The sequence below is a fragment of the Coenobita brevimanus genome, chromosome 61 (genome assembly GCF_032717465.1).
Source record: "Coenobita brevimanus isolate Jiangsu-jjx chromosome 61, ASM3271746v2, whole genome shotgun sequence".
Taxonomy (NCBI): Eukaryota; Metazoa; Arthropoda; class Malacostraca; order Decapoda; family Coenobitidae; genus Coenobita; species Coenobita brevimanus.
The window spans coordinates 23560911-23575411 of record NC_137014.1 but is presented as its reverse complement, the minus strand read 5'-3'; the positions used below and the strand labels follow the sequence as shown (position 1 = coordinate 23575411).

Sequence of the window (14501 nt, the reverse complement as noted above, 5' to 3'; positions counted from 1 at the left end):
CCTTTCAATGACTTTGCCTTGACAACTTGCATTACCCGAGCTGTGACTGAAAGCAGTTTCTTGTAGCTGCTAAACCTACCAATATCTATCACTGTCTTTACCTCCTTAGCCTCACATGCATGGGTAGTTGCTTTCTACAAACACAGTATCAGGTACATCTCCCTCAAAACTCTGCTTCACCGGCCATTGATCATGATCTAAGTAGAGAAATTCTGGGCCTCTTTGCCACACAGAATCTGGTCCTAATTCTGATGGGGTACACTCTCTTGTTGTCAGGTCTGCTGCATTATTTTCAGATGGCACCCAATACCATTCTGTTGGTTTTGTCCTAGATTGGATTTCAGCCACCCTATTTGCAACAAAAGGATTAAATCTAAAGGATTCCTTTTGAATCTGAGCTCGTACTATAGAGGAGTCTGTGATATGAATAACTCTTTGGAACTTAAACTGCATTTCCCTTTCAATTGTAGATCTCAAACGACTAGCTACAACAGCACCACATAATTCTAATCTCGGTATACTGATCTGTCTTGTTGGTGCAATTCTGTTTTTGGAGCACAATAGATATGATCTAACTGAACCATCAGACAATTCCCATCTGACGTATGCAGCGGCCCCATATGCTTTCTTACTACCATCAGAGAAAACAACCAATTCTGGGTGGCCTACGGTGGGTATCGGTTTTATACATCTGGGAAATTCCAACTCTTCTAACAGGAACATCATCTCAAACAGTGATTTTGCCTTTTCATACAAAATTTCATTAATTGGTTCATCCCACCCTCTTGGTCGATCCCCCTCACTGTCTGTAACTACATCTCTCATCAATAGCTTAGCTTTAAGGGTAAATGGAGTAATAAATCCAAGAGGATCATACAAGGTTGCAATCTGACTCAAGAATCATGCGCTTCGTCAACTGGCTTGGCAAACGCCTTTCTAGATCACCTAACAAAACATCTGGTTCAGACCTTCCTTGACGAGTTTTCCTTGAAAAATTGAGTTTGGCTTTGAACAAAAAGATATCCTCCTTAGGTTTCCAATCTAGACCTAAAACCTTTTCATGATTTGTATCCAAAACTTTCTCACTGATGCATCCATCATCTCCAGACATGATCCACTGTTTCATTACAAATCCTCCTGCTTCCAACACTTCTTCCACTTGTCCCATCCTTTCAACAGCTATTTCGGAACTATCAAAGCTTCCTAACACATCATCCACATAAGAATCTTCAATAATAGTCTTTATAGCCAAAGGATATTCCTCATTCATTTGAGCAGTCTTCCTCAATGCCACCATAGCTATTGCCCCCCCTGGTTTATCTCCAAATGTCACAGTCTTCAGTATATAATGATCAGGAACTTTCTCTGCATCTAAATCTCTCCATAGAAATCTATGAGTATGCATATCAAACTCTGATATTTTAACACTGTTGTACATTTTCTTGATATCGCCAACTATGCCAATCCTATTTTGTCTGAAACGCAAAAGAATCCCCAACAAATTATTTAGAACATCAGGCCCTTTAGCAAGAAAATCATTTAGAGCCATTCCTTGGAATGATGCAGCTGAATTAAACACAATCCTTAGAGGTGTTGACTGAGATTCTGGCTTTATGGATTTCATGGTGTGGCAAGTAAAAAGTAGGGCCCTCATAACTCTCCAATTCTTGTTGGGTCAACTTCTGCGCCAACTCCTCTAGATACCATGTCATTAATTTGTTCCTGATACTTTAAACAGTACTTCATTCCCATCTTTTTTAATCTTTTCTCTGTAGCTCTTAATCGAGCCAAAGCCATGGGGAAGTTATTAGGTAACTTAGAAGGGTCACAGATCCAAGGGTATTCTGAAATCCAACATTTATTTCCCCTATCATAGTGCAATCCATCTTCAATAAGTCTAAGTTCCCTTTCTTCCTTTATAGTTAAATTTCCTTTAATGGAACAACCTCCACACTTGCATCCCCCACATCTTGGGGTACACAAAGTTCCTAAGCTTTCAGTCAAAAAGTATTCTTCAATTACTTGACAAGGGTTTAGCCGAGATGTAAGAAGCCACTCTTCAGGCTTAGAACATGCAACATGATTCACCTGAACATTAAGGCTAACGCTTTGCTTTCTTTCTCCATCTATACTTCCTCTAAGGCAAAATCCAAAGTCATTAGCCAACAGTTGAACACTGTGCACTGTTTACAACTTGAGGTAAAGAGCACAGTAATCTGATCCAATCAATAACTCAATACGTCCGCTGGGTCTCTTTAACTGCCATTCCTGTAACCCAAACATATGTGCCAAATGGAGTCACGTCTATCTCACTTGACACACCAGTGATTTCAGTTATACCACAGGCATCAATTATTTTTTCCCTCCCAAATTTATCTTTCAACAAGACTTTATACACGTAACTTTCTACCTGTTCTGTTTGCGCACCAACCTTGGTTAAAGTTAAACTCACAGGAGTCCCAACAAGACCCAGTTTCCGTGCCATCCTATTGGTGATTAAACTTAAATTACTTCCTGGATCATAAAGGGTGGGTATTACCTGATTAGCACTGTTCACATAACCCGTCATGAGCATTACTCCATCTCTTGTCACATGGCTACTTGATGCTTCCACAGTAGTACTTCCATGGCTAATGAATATGGGATGAAGGGCAGAATGATGATATTTTCCACAGCGTTCCCCATCTACCAGAACTCTACATGAATATCCTTGACTGCAATTCCTTGCTAAATGTCCTTCCTTCAGGCACATATAACATATACCCTTAGATTTCAGAAATTCAAATTTTGTCTCCTTAGGCCACTGTTTAAAGGTTGCACAATCTTTCAGATCATGAGTATCAGACTCATGCACACAACATCTCTTGGTATTTCCCTGAAACTTATTACTAGCAAAGGATAAGTTAGATAAACATTTGAACATTTGATTTTGAAATTTTTCCTGACCTGTAGCTAACTGTTTAATCGCCTCTGCAAGTTCAGAGTCCTTGGAAGTCTCTTCTTCACACACATGAACTGTCGCCCTAGCACTTGCAATCCTTGACTCATCTTGCAAATACTCTATAACTTTGCGCTGTTCAGTCAAGAATGTTACTAAGCTTTTAAACCTGTCAGTACCGATAGACTGTACCTTTATTGCCCATTCTCTTTTCAAAGTAGGTGGCAACAATCTCTCCACTTGAGTAATTACAGTAGTGTTTTCAAGTTCCTGTAACTGACCCAAATTATCAATATCCAACCACACTTTCTCTACAGTATTAATCATGTTAATAAGCCTTTTATTGTCACCTTCAACCACTGGTTTAGTTGCTCTGATATCTCCTAAAATAGAATCTATCATTTTAGCTGGATCACCATAAGTCTCTTTCCAGACGAGCCCACATTCGGTTATAATCGTCTAAATCTTCCACTAATTTCCTAGGTTCACCTTCCAAGGAATTCCTCAGCACGTACGGGTCCATTCCTTGCTGAGACACAACTAACCTTTCATAATCCTTAACAAAAGTAGGAAATGCTCTGACAGAACCACGAAATTTAGGAGGCTCCAGTTTCTTTATGGCAAGTGATGGTTTCTGTTTCACCTTCCCAGTCTCAGTTATCAAAATATTATAAACTTCATGTTTTTATATTTTCAAGTTCAGTTATGTATTGTTCATACTCATCATAAGGTTCAGATTCCTTTAAAAGAGCGATCATTTCCTCATTCCTTTCATCCACCACTTTGAAGCACGTACTAACCTCCTCATACATTCGTTGAAGCACTTCACATGATAACTTCTTTCCTTGGGCTTCCTTGAAGATGTTGACCTTCCTAGTGAACCTTCTCTTGGCTGCTGTCCGGTTTTTCTTGAGCTCATCCATGGTTGCGAGTTGTTGAATTGTATTGTTATTCAGGTTTGAATGAACACTGCAGTTCTGCGGTGTCGGATCCGTTTAATGATTCAACCTGGTAAATACAGCTTCATAAATAATAAACAACAAAAGAATGAACTCAGATTCACTTCCCAGCAATAATCGCAAACACACGTCATATATATAATTACAAAGAACCTTAGTATGATATCAAATAATAATATCACACTATACAATGTGACCGACCATACTAAATATGCAAAATAAAATGGACAATTATTCATGAACTTAAGCATAATTTGAAACTTTAAAAAATGCAGTAAACTTACAACATGGCCGCACTGTCTTCCAAACATCCACCCGAATAACATCAGTCCACATACAGTATAGACAATTTCACACAGGACAGCTGCCAGACCTAAACTCGGGGCCCCTCTGCTCAGCTCCTTAACCTCGTACCAACTGACCCCAGGACTCCCGGTCCGGCTGTGAGCCAGGCTTGAAATATGGCCACGTGACTGGCTACTAATAGTTTATCACAAACTGCCGCCATTCGGCTTGTTTCACACGTTAACCGTACAGCTTAAATTTAACCATTCATAAACAAGTATCAGTTAAAACACTGAACCTCGCAAATACAACATTTTCAAGACATTCCAATATTAACTAATATTAACAGTACACTATGATTATACATAAATGTAACTTAAGCTTATATCACTAACAGTACCAAATCACCCAAGGGTATCAACATACTCCTCGTTATTCCACTAAACAATCAGTGAAATCTTAATACATACAATATACAGTATATACGGTATTTACACATAAATAATCCTACACATATACATCCACAATTGTGATAGACAAATATGCATCTAAATAATCACCATAGAATAGTAATACAAAAATATCGTGATTTCTGATAATCACGATACAGTGGTAGCTCTGGTGTTGTTGATGTTGGTGGTGGTAGCTCTGGTGTTTTGATGTTGGTGGTGGTAGCTCTGGTGTTTTGATGTTGGTGGTGGTAGCTCTGGTGTTTTGATGTTGGTAGATGCGATGGTGATGATGATGTTGGTAACTGTGGTGATGATGGTGTTGGTAGCTGTGGTGGTGGTGGTATTGGTACCTGTGGTGGTGGTGGTGGTGGTGGTGATAGCTGTGGTGGTGGTGGTGGTGGTAGCTGTGATGGTGGTGGTGGTTTTGTAGTGGTAGCTGTGAGATTGATGGTGATGGTGGTAGCTGTGGTGGTGGTGGTGGTAGTGGTGGTGATAGCCGTGATGATGATGATGATGTTGGTGGTGGTAGTGGTGGTGAAAGCTGTGATGATGGTGGGGGGGTGGTAGCTGTGATGGTGGTGGTGATGGTAACTGTGGTGGTGTTGGTAACTGTGATGATGATGATGGTGGTGGTGGTGGAAGCTGTGATGGTGGTGGTGGTGGTGGTAGTTGTGATGATGGTGATGGTGGCGGTGGTAGTTATGATGATTGTGGTGGTAATGGTGTTGGTAGCTGTGATGATGATTGTGGTGGTGGTGGTGGTAGTTGTGATGATGATGTTGATGGTGGTGGTGGAAGCTGTGATGATGATGGTGGTGGTGGTGGAAGCTGTGGTGGTGGTGGTGGAAGCTGTGGTGGTGGTGGTGGTGTTGGTAGTTGTGATGATGGTGATGGTGGCGGTGGTAGTTATGATGATTGTGGTGGTAATGGTGTTGGTAGCTGTGATGATGATTGTGGTGGTGGTGGTAGTTGTGATGATGATGTTGATGGTGGTGGTGGAAGCTGTGATGATGATGGTGGTGGTGGAAGCTGTGATGATGATGGTGGTGGTGGTGGAAGCTGTGATGATGATGATGATGATGGTGGTGGTGGAAGCTGTGATGGTGGTGGTGGTAGCTGTAGTGGTGGTGGTGGTAGTGGTGATGGTAGCTGTGATGATGATGACGGTAGTGGTGGTAGCTGTGATGGTGGTGGTGGTAGTGATGATGGTAGCTGTGATGATGATAATGGTGGTGGTGGTAGCTATGATGATGATAATGGTGGTGGTGGTAGCTATGATGATGATAATGGTGGTGGTGGTAGCTATGATGGTGGTGGTGGTAGCTGAGGTGGCAGTGGTGGTAGTGGTAGCTGTTCAGAAATGGCTCATTTAGGCAAGTGCTTACTCCAAAAGCGAAACGTTGTTCAGAGACGACTTTAATTTGTTCAAATGTTCATCGGCCCGATAGGGCCGCGAGGCTCTTATCGCATCAATACTTCTTCGTTACCTGAGTTTTCTTCGACTCTCCTCCTCCTTGTCTCTCCACCTTTCTCTGAACTCATCGTCCTTTAGACTTTCTCAACTCTCTTGTCCAATGTACCTCCCCTCCCTAGCGTATCATCTCCCCCATCGTATATCCTTCTCCCAGTGTATCTTCTCATTCAAAGGTATCTCTTTCTCCACCAACGTATCTCCTTATCCCTTACAGTATCTCTTCCCTTGACATATCTCCTTCTCCCTCTGTGTATCTCATTCAACACCAACGTATCCTCCTTCTCCCTGAACGTATTTCCTTCCCACTCAAAGTATCGTCTTCATCTTCAACATATCTCCTTTTCCTCCGACATATGTCCTTTTTCCCTCAACATATCTCCTTCTCTAACAACGTATCTTCTCCCTCAGCGTATCAACTACATCAGCGTATCTCCTCCCTTCAGTGTATCTCCTACTCCCTCAGCCTATCTTCTTCCCCGCTCAATTGATCAGATTCTCCCCCACCGTTTTTCCTTCTCCTCCATCATATCTCCTTCTCCCCCAGCATATTTCCTTCTCCGCCACCGTATCTCCTTCTCCCTAGACATATATCCTTTTCCCCCCAACATGTCTCCTTCTCCAACAACGTATCTCTTCTCCCTCTACGTATCTCCTCCACCAACGTATCTCATTCTATCTCTACGTATCTCACTCAGTCTTCACCACCGTACCTCCTTCCTCAACGCACCTCATTCTTCACCAACATATCTCCTCCTCCTTCAACGTATCTTCTCCCACAACGTAACTCGTTCTCCAACAACGTATCTCCTTTTCCAACAACGTATCCAATATTTAACAATATTCAGCACAATCATGCATCATATCTGAACATAATTGGGGATTCATTTTCTTGGGATTTTTTCTTGGAATGATCATATTACCTCTCTTGTAATATCTGCTTGCAGCAGATTGTGTGGTAAGCCGCCCCCGTGCCTTCCTTACCCTTGCACAGTAGTTGACTTTATACGCGAGTTTTATTCACCGCAGTGCAGTGTACAGCTCCCATGTGTGGAGAGGCTCCCCACATACAGGTCTTCTAAACAAGATGGAGTTATATTCTTTTTCGTCCCATTAACTTCCCTTCTGTTACTGGCTCCCTTCAGCCTCACTGTTGCATCTTTATCTCTTTTCTGTCGCTACTCCAATAGTCACTGCTCCCTTGAACTGTCTACTTGCATATCCCCACCACTACGGAGGATACTCGTTTAGCAGCAAACCCTCATTCCTTTTCTGTCCAGCTTTCTAATGCAAGTTAACCGTTACTCCTTGCCCTTCATGTATGCAAGAGGTCAACTCTGGAACTGTCTTCCTCTGTCTGTATTTCCTACTGCCTTTGACCCCCAGTCTTTGAAACTCATTGTGGCCAGGCATCTCTAAATGAAGGGAACATCAATTTGGCGCTCTGTTGTCTTGTTTTTATTTTATTTTTGAAAGAAACAGTTTTCCGGGGTTCTAGCAATTGGTTCCTTCTTTCTTACATAAAAACATATGCAACGCTACACTGTTGCAAACCTCCATCTGACCAAGCACATACCACCCACCCTCCTGTACACCCAACCAAGCTCTTAACGGCCCCCCCCCCAAATCTTATCTGTTAATGGTGGACGTAAGGAGAACGCCTTAAGGACACATAACCTGTGCCCTTCAGATACCTTGCACAGGTTGCACTGAAGGCTGTGGATTTTTTTTTTTTACTTTCTCATTATTAAAAAAAAAAAAAAATACTTGGGACAATATTCTACTGTACTTATCAAAAGGCATTAGTTCACCATAAGACACATAACTAAGTGAAATTTGATGACTCTGAAGTGAATACTTTCTCAGTTCTGATCCGGAAACGAAATCTCTACGCCCGACTAGCAGCCTGCTGCCCCTGTCGCTTTCCAGCTCTACAGGACGGACACCTACTGAACCCACTGGATAACTCCTCTGACTTTGTTAGGTGGAGGGTAAAAAAAAAATCTCCAGTGTATCTCTTACTTCCCGACGTATATCCTCCCTCTGCGTATCTGCTTATCCTTCACTGTATGTCCAATTTCAAGCATCCTTCATCTTCTTCCCTGCTTCTTCTCGCTTTTTCTTCCATCAGACTTTTCACCACTTCTTCTCGTTCTCCTTCGTATCTCCTCCTCCAGTTCTTTTGTTCACTCGCTTCCAATTCTCCTCTCTTCTTCCTCCTCTAATCCTCCACAACTTTCCTCCTCCTCCTCTTCCTTCTTTCTCCAACTTCACTCTTACTCCAAATCTTCTCCCTCAGCCTTATCTCTGCAAACCTACGCAGGCCACCTAAATATATCCTCCTCCTCCTCCTCCTCCATCTGACCCTGCACAACCACGGTTACCAAAATTATCATGACCATAGCCTTGAAAAATTTCCTCTTCTTTCTTTTTCCTCTTTTTCTTCTTATCTGCCTCCCTTCTTCTCCTACTTAACTCTCCTCTTCCTCCAAGTCAGCTTATTGAAACTCGTCTATTCTGATTTTTTGATAGTGGGACCATCGCCTCCTCTCCTCATCCCCACATCTCTTTGCCCTCCTCCTCCTCCTCCTCTTCTTTTCTCACTGTTTTCTTTCCCTCCCCCCTTCCCCTTCTCTTCCACATCCTGTGTTGTACTTTCCCCACCACCAAGGTTACCAGACTTATCACTGCCACAACTTTAAAAGTCCCATGCTTCCAGTATTTACCATGTCTGTTCTGAATCTTTTTTTTTTTTTTTTTTTTTTTTTTTGAGGGGGTGATCCTGGCATTTATGAACAAATGCACACCCTGGAACATGGTAACTACAAACTGAAATAACGGTTTTGGTGAAGCAGTCCGTCTGTCACCAGGAATTTAGGAATGCCTTTGGTTCTTTGGCTTTGTTTTTAATCGTTTGATGTTACGTTTTCTTTAATATACTGTTGTCTTGCATCCTACAGACGATGTTTTACTTTTTTATTATATATATAAGGATATATGTTGGGTGGTAAACATGTAACAGAAAGTTGTATATAACCTTTTGTTGCTCGAAAAGTTTCATCAAACTTAAATAAAATAATCTGAAGCTAGCAACGAAAACAATGAAAATGAAATTACCTCTTTTTGAAGCTATTAAAGCTCCCAATTTAAGTATTCACCCCGTCATTTTCAATGAATTATTTTTTCCTCCTATATAACATAAATACGTCTGGCGCAGTACTTTCTTTAAGCCAAATTAAAAAATGCCTTAGATAAAAATATACACCTTTGTATTGAAGGGGTTAAAAGACCGCTCACGTGCATGCACGCGACACACACACACACACACACACACACACACACACACACACACACACACACACCGCTCTCAAGCTCAGTGGTAACGCTTTCGCCTAGCATCTGGTAAGATGGGGATTCGCGCCTTGCTGGGGATACGAAAAGTTTCACTGATAAAGCGGGTGGTCACTGTCCTTTTTGAGCAAGAGGATGGGTGTGTGCTGTGTGAAGGTCAAGGTTTTGCCATTAGATCAGACTATATGAGCTCTCAGCTCTCTTCCAGGAGGGTAAAATGCTGATGATCACAACCGTCACGTGATTGTGACCGACCGGTGAATCACACACACACACACACACACACACGTGTCATCTGCCCATTTTTTAATTTTTATTTTGGGGCTGGCTGTCAACGATTATGAAACAAATGCACGCCCAGGGAATGATGAGCTATTGGCCACACAAAAAACAGGTTTCATTCATTCGGTATAATATTGGATCATTTGAGACATTTCTTGTTACTGCCAGGCAGTTTTATATGACTTAATCAAAATATCTAATATACAGTGAGTTAGTGAAAGATATATGTAGCCCCTGCAATTCGAATAGCCTATCCTAAGGTGAATATAATCGTTTTGTAGCAGGAAGAACAGAATGTAATACGTTATAGGATCCAAAGAGTTATCTGTTCTACCAGCTTTGTATGCAGTCCGTCCATTTAAATTTAGCCCACTGTATTAAGGTACCGTGGGCTAAATTTAAATGGACGGACTGCATACAAAGCTGGTAGAACAGTTAACTCTGGATCCTATAACGTATTACATTCTATTCTTCCTGCTACAAAACGATTATATTCACCTTAGGATAGGCTATTCGAATTGCAGGGGCTACATATATCTTTCACTAACTCACTGTATATTAGATATTTCGATTAAGTCATAAAACTGCACCTGGCGAGTGAACAAGAAATGTCTCAAATGATCCAATATTATACCGAATGAATGAAACCTGTTTTTTTGTATGGCCAATAGCTCATCATTCCCTGGGCGTGCATTTGTTTCGTAATCGTTGGCTGTCCATTTAAATTTAGCCCACTGTATTAAGGTACCAGTTCCGGTCTAGCAGCCGTAGGAGGATCACTGCCACCTTAGTGAAACTTGGCTAGCGGAACCCCTAGACCTTTCCAGTTATGCCCGAAAAGCGATCTACTGCCACCGCCTACGACCCGTTGAGGGGGGCATCCAGCAGTAGTCCTAAGCCGCCGGGAGTCACGAAGATCACAGGTGCGGTGGTGTGGTTCAACGTGAAGTCTGGGTACTGCTTCATCAAGCGCCGGGACACCGGTGCTGATGTTTTCGTGCACAGACTCGGGATCGTTGCACCTAACCCCCGACACTTTCGGCGCTCTCTTGGCGAGGGTGAGGCTGTGGAGTTTCGGCTCCGTCAGTCACCCAAGGGTCCCGAGGCTACGGATGTCACTGGGCCGGGAGGTGCTGCTGTGCAGGGCTCTGCCCATGCACGGCGGCGCCCCACGGCCCAGAGACGCCAGTCTCGTGATCCTGGGTGTTCTGGGGAGTCTAATCTCCTGGTCTCGATGTGCGTCGCTACGGCACAGGCTTTTTGTGGGGGTGACAAGGCTCTGTTGCACGTTCTCCTCCCTCAGATCTTTCAGGAGAACGGGCTACCAAGACTTGTCATCCCTCAGAGCTTTGTCGGAGATGCATATTCAGCCCCTTGTCCAGATCGTCGTCCCCGGCGGCCTCCTGCGCAGCCCAAGTTCCGGCCACCTCCACCTCGGCCCCGCTGTACACCGCGCAAACGGCTGTGCCTGGATGGACCCCTCAACAGGGCGACTGGCTCGTCTGTCTCTCCCACTACCGACCCGGCACCGATCACGGCCATGGAGCTTGACACCATCACCACGGTTGCTGAGATCCACTCCTTGCCGTCTGCAGCCGAGGGGGAAAGGGCTGCCGTCCCCGTTTCGCCCGACCACCGCGACGTCGAGGGCCCGTGCCCCCATTACTCCACCTGCTGCTGAGGGAGTGGATCTCACAACTTCCGCCACCGATCTGCCGGCTGCAAGCCCCTCACCTGCCCTTGTTCTGCCATCCTCTGCTGCGTCCGACGATGCTGCGTGTACTCGTGAGCTCCTCACCGCCAGGCTCGAACGCGGCATAACTCTAGCTCTTAGCCGGGTCCTTCAAGACTCCCCATTAGGCGTTCCACCTCGCCGTAGGGACTCAGGGGAGCTAGAGTTGTTCGAGGATATAGATCGCGACTCCAAGTACACTGACATCTCGGACTCTGATGGGCAGACTTGAGGTGCTTTTTTTTTTTTTTTGCCCAGCAGCTCTTCTGCTTCCTTCCGCCTGCTGCCCTGTCGTGCTCGTCGATCATCGGGCAGCCGTTTTTTCACCACCGACCATCGCACCTTCCCCTGCCCCTGCCCCTTCCCCTTGTCCTTCAGCCTGCTGTTCCCGCTTTGCTCTGAATCGAGAGCTTGATTCCGCCTTTTCCCTGACAGGCTCTCTGTTTGCCCGTGCCCCTACATGTGCGGGGCGAATATCAACACACACACACATTAAGGTACCGATTCGCGCTGCTGCAGTCGTGCAGTTAACGCATGTCTCCCAGCTCTCCAGCCCTTGCTTAGTGTCTTGTCTCTATCTCCACGCTGTCTTGTTGTGGTGTTGTCTTGGAGGCTTGCTTCCTCTTCATCACTACTGCTCGACACTGGAGCTGTGATCGGCCTTTGCTGGTGCTGCTTGAGCTGTGTGTGTTATCACCACTGCACAGCGTTTCTCCCTGCTTTTTTAAGAGCCCTGCTCTTGCTCTAGGGAGTTTTCTTTCACGTGTTTTTCTCGGCCTGCCGTTAGTGTCCCTCACCGTAGTACGACGCCAAACCCTGAAGGAGTGCCGCAGGGCATTTCCATGAAGGGCGGCCTTTAGGGCCTGGTTATAGGAGGCAGTGAGGGCGGCATCTTCTGTTAGGGCTAGGGTGAGGCAAGTCCCTCACGGAACAGTGACGGGGCTTCCCTCGGCGTCCTTTAGAGGGCGGGGAAACCCCCTCCCCCCGTCACTGTAGTTTTTTTTTTTTTCGTTGGCTGAGCTTTTTTTTTTTTTTTTTTGCTCCGTCTTATATTTAGTTTACTCTAACTTGCTGGGGCTTTCTGAGGAATTAATTTGCATTGCAAATTAGTTCTGTGGCTGCCACAGCATAGTTTTTCTAAACTAAATATCACTACAGTTGTGTGCTCTTTGCTTCCCCTTGCTCAGCCTTATATTTAGTTTAACTTGTTAGGTCTGTCTGAGGAATTAATTTGCAGTGCAAATTAGCTCTGTGACTGACCTAACCTAGTTTTTCTAAACTAAATATCAGTACCGTTGTGTTCTTATTTAATTTACTTTCTCTTGCGTGAGTCTGTCTAGGTGTGCTGATTTATTTAACAAATTAGTTCACACTGATAGATTCGCTCAAGTTGAGATTAAATTAAATACCTATATAATTAATTTACCTCAATTCTTCTCATCTGTTTACTGTTGAGCTGACTTGTTTCAGTCAGCCCAACAGACGGACTGAGCGCACATTGTAGTAAATTAATTATTGTATTTTATTTTTTATTTTTTGCGTGTCTTGAGTTGCCTTAACGCTTTTCTGTACTGCCTGGTGCCTATGCCATGAAGGTGGCATGCACCTCCAGGCCTAAGGGTCCTGCCCGCCCCCCCCACCCTCGAGGCCACCCCCTCCCAAGCCTACTACCAGGGAGAAGCGAGAGCGTAAGCTCTCCACCAGTAGCTCCTCCTCGTCCTCCTCCGGGGCCCCCCCCCCCGCTGCTCCCCCTGCTCCCAGGCCTAACGGGACTGCAGCACGCCCACGGTATGCTGCTCCCACCACGTCCTCGTCCGCGCGAGCTAAGATCGCGCGAATCCACGAAGCCATGGAGGGGATTACGCCTGCCCCCAGCTCCCACCTCTTCAGGTTCCCAGGCTTCCCCCCAAGTAACTCGCGGCTCCTCCAGCACCAACAAGCGGCCACCCTGCCCTCCCTCTGCAAGAGCACCACAGCCTTCTGCCAAGGCCCAGCCAGGTGTTGGAACGCACGACAGCACCACTGAGATGGCCACCACTGCTGCCAAGGAAACTGCCCCCCCAGGCACCCCGCCTGCCCCTGCAGCCACCACTGCTGCCAGCTTTCCTGACGAAGAGGGCTGGACCCTGGTGTCGCATAAGAAACTGCGAGCGACACAGGGAAACGAACGGATCCCGGCCCTATGCATGACTGCTCCTCAGCAGTCCCCACCTGCACCATGCCCTTCAGCTCCTCAGAGGCCCCCTCCTGCACCACGCCCCTCAGTCTCAGTCCGGCCTCCTCCACCACCCCCTTCCAATTTCCCGGCCTTTCGTGTCCCAGTCCAACTGGGATTCACGACCAGCTACGGCGTGGTTCAAGCCCTCGAAAGCCATGTAAGGGGGCTAGCCATCACGAACTGCTACGGCCTCGATGACAGCTGTGTCCTTATCCCCTGGGATGAGGAGACTTACCTATGACTGAAGGCGTTGGCGGAGGACAAGGCCCCACCTCTGAAGATTGTTGAATTGCAAAGGGGCGAGCAGCTTACCAAGGCCACTGTCATGGGCTACCCTAGGCGTATGCCGGTGGGGGATCCTCTTGCAGCACCCCCTAGTGGAGGAGGCCAAGCGCTGCCAAAATTATTGCACGCGGGAAGAGACACTTCAGGTCACAGTCACCCTGAGGGGCCTGCTAGTACCTTCCCTAGACCTAGGAAACTGGGGCGAATGTCACCTGCGCCCCTTCACGCCAGAGCCACTCCGGTGTTACCGTGCCAAAGATATGGACACGACAGGGCCAACTGCCACCGCCCCCCAGTATGCGGCATTTGCAGCGCCAGCCACAACACTGAGCGGTGCCTGGCAAAGCTGAAAGCAAAGCAGCCAGTGACCTCCCGATGCCCCAACTGCTCGGGATCACACCATGCCTGGCACCCCAGCTGCCCAGCCAGAACGAAGAGAGTACTGCAAGGGCACGAGCAGCAAGTGGCAAGGGTACAGGAGCAGCAGGCCATCAGCCTGACTCCAGCCCCTCCAGGCACCTTCGTATG

The 14501-nt window shown here is 45.8% G+C and overlaps 1 pseudogene; it reads right to left on the bottom strand.

Annotated features, from left to right (window-relative positions):
- Positions 1-2233: 2233 nt before the first annotated feature.
- LOC145403707 (uncharacterized) lies at positions 2234-3861 on the bottom strand (annotated as a pseudogene).
- Positions 3862-14501: the final 10640 nt, after the last annotated feature.